We start from the raw sequence: 3,391 nt of genomic DNA on the forward strand, positions 1-3,391 counted from the left end.
AACCATATCGGTCGATCACTTAACTTTTTTTCATGTCATATGAAAACAGGGAATCATAGCTTCAAATTTACATATTGGTTGTTCAGTTTGACCCACCAGTTTTAGAGATATGGCTTTTGCAGCAAGTTGAGAAAACAGGCTTGAAAGGTTCACTTCTGTGATCTCCAACATTACACCTAGCTACATGTTTAAGCATTTATTTCATATTTCCATGTAGATTTCTAACCTGACGCTGCCAGATCCAAAAAGCTTGCTACACAAATTTGTTTCACAGCTTATTTGGATCTGGGATCGCGGAAGCAAATTCGATGACGGGGCTGTTCCTTTTTTTCAAGATACATGGTAGATGATTGGATGGGAGCGTCTGTCTATCACTGTGTGGGCGTGCAAACACAACCAATCATATCGACGTGTCTATATACCGTCACATCCGCATCCCGCCTTTAGCTCACGCTGATTGGTTCGGTACGAAGCAGATCTGACTCAGGGCTCAACTCCGTCAGAGATCCCAGATGAGTGTTGTGTTGGGGAATATGTTTCCGCAATACCGCCCTCATCTGGCAGCGTCAGGTTAGTAGATTTCAGCTCTGACACATCTTTCAGACATGCTCTAGTATGTGAAGTGTCTGCCTCTGCTATTAACTCATTTTGGGGAAAATGTGACCAGAACTAAATGGATTTTTAGTCAAAAGAGTATTGTGGCTGTATTTCCGTCCCTGCTAAACCCCTTATCCCTAAACATCTTTGCCATTTTGAGTGGTGCAACCACTCCTATGCAGAGCTATGTGTGTCCCTGGGTCCGAGCACGAAAATAGCTGTTGGTTTGTTTTCACCACCAACTGTCACTGTTGCGCAGCATCACACACACACACACACACACACACACACACACACACGAAACACCATGATGCTGCTTAGATAAGATTATGCTTCCGCGAGGACCTACATCCCGCATAATACTATATATTGTCCTTCATATCTCAACATGTGCGTGCGTGCTGAGACAAGGGAAAATTATCAGCTCTGCGGCTTTAAATAGTGGAAGCCGTGGGGGACACGGTCGTGATCACAATCAGGCTGCCCACCCCCCACACCCCTCCACACACCCCCCACAGAGAGAGAGAGAGGGGTGGGGGGGTGGATGGAGAGAATTCAGTCTATACTCTCCCAAAGGCTCCGAATCAAGGACACAGACTCAGAGTGAGGTCTAATAACTTCTATTTAGAGACGCCTCATCATAATATGGAATAATTATGTCTGCCATATTTGCAGCTCAATCCATCAACAATGTGGTAAGAATGAGGCCATGGCGTCCGCACAAATCCACTGAAGGACCGCCAGTTATTAGTGCTACTAATTAGGGAAGCCGACAGGCCGTGCGTCGGCACACTGATAATCACTTATTTTTTTCCTTCTGATTCCATTCCATATTCCAAATAATGACAGCCTCGAGCACTGCATGGCGGAGTTTTCTCTCTCTTCAAATGCCCCCCCCCCCCTCTTTTCTTTCTCCTCTCAAATAGCCTTGTCAATAAAGCCTATTTTCTTCTTCAATCTTATAGGACATATTGTCCTTCACCGACTACCGAAGGGAGGAAGTGAAGGGGGAAAAAAGTAGGTTAGCAACGCCTTGCCTCGTTATAGTTGATCAAACTTTGTTCGCTCACACTCGTTTACACGGATGGAATTTTGTCAGAAGAATATGCGGTATATGTATTCTATTTTTATTTTTATTTTTTGGTCATTCCTTTTGTCATTCCTTCATTCCTCTATCACACTCACTGCCAGTTATTATTTAGCCTGAGCTAACGTGTTAGGTTTCTGGTCTAGAGGGGCGGTCCCGGCTGAGATTTGTGCACGCCCTGATTGGTTCACCAATCTGTCCGTTAGCCCTCAGCAAATGTGATAAAACGCTGCGTGTTGTTGTGACTTGTCGTTTCTTTCACCCGGGGAACACATTGTGTGGCCACGACGATCGGCAGTTCTTTGGTCGGTGGTCGGGTTGCATGAAGCTTGTTTTGACCAGCAGGGGGCGCAATCTGGGATAAAGGTATTTTCAGACGATTAACACGGACGTTGTCGACTGATCATGAGGGTCTGGATCAACAACAGGCCCCAGGTCTGTCTATGAGGGGTGCAATAACGCCAAGCGTAAAAAAAAAGAAAGAAGTTAAGCAGAATCCAGGTCTGGTTAGTCACGGGCGCGTGCACGTAACGAGCACGTGCGCGACAATTTGACGGGACCGCGCCCACGTAAATATGCTTGCGTTGTCGCCCCTCGACTTCTCAGATCTCATTGAAAATGAATTACTAGGCGCGTTAATCACTGCCCGTTTGAAAGGACTACAAGTGGATGGGCGCGGCCATCTTGTTTCCAGTTCATTTTCTGTTCACTCGATTGCCTAACAACCCCAGAGCTAATGTATGTAGAATACAACCGTGATGTATCGTGTTAAGCGCTTTGGGTACTTAGAAAAGCGCTATATAAATCTGAGCTATTATTATTGTTATTATTATTATCGTCATACACCATATATAGAAGACCATATGACGTAGATCTACGTCACTGGCGCTTAACGCCAGATTAGACTTGACATAAATCTACCGGTATGTATGTCAATGTCAATGGCAGTGAATGTGTTTATGCATTTCTGCAGTGCAAAACCACAATACCTTGATAACAAGTAAAAAAAAAAACAGAACAGAGCTTCAGCATTTAAAAAGCTATAAAGCTGTTCATCTCTCTCCCTTCCCGCTCGTAAGTAGCATACAGATGTGGTGTAATTACGACTAGAGAGACGCATATTTCGATATAAATCGCGGAGGTGTCGCGGGACCATGATGTATTGGTCACTTTTTTATGTGCAAACGGTGAACTAGTAACAGGGAAAACAAAATCAATGGAGATATCATCGCAAGCTGTTCTGTTCTCACAAAACGTTGTCCCCATGGACGTATATTCGGCTAGAGAGACATCTAAACAAACTCCTAATCGAGCTCCAAAGAACAGGCTGGTGTGTTGTATTTAGTAGCTAAGTGTGAAACTGCAGAATGACAAAATGACAGGAACACACAAATGAGAAAAATATGCAACATTATAAAAGTAAAAAATAAATTAAATTGATACTATGCATGTTGCATCACTAACAATAACAGACACGCATATCTATAGTATTTAAGGCCTATACATAACATTTCACCAACACAAACATAAGAGTCTACATGTCAGAACTGTAACATGAATTAGCATGCTCTGTTAGCATGGCTGCATAGTAGTTAGCAATACCAAACATACTGTACATTTCACACATGAGAATGATGCACCTATTACCTATAAAACTAATGCAGTTAGTTTAATTGCACACTAAAAAGCAACTTACAGACGATGCCA

Source organism: Protomyctophum bolini, assembly GCF_963924005.1.
Source record: "Protomyctophum bolini genome assembly, chromosome: 10".
Classification (NCBI taxonomy): domain Eukaryota; kingdom Metazoa; phylum Chordata; class Actinopteri; order Myctophiformes; family Myctophidae; genus Protomyctophum; species Protomyctophum bolini.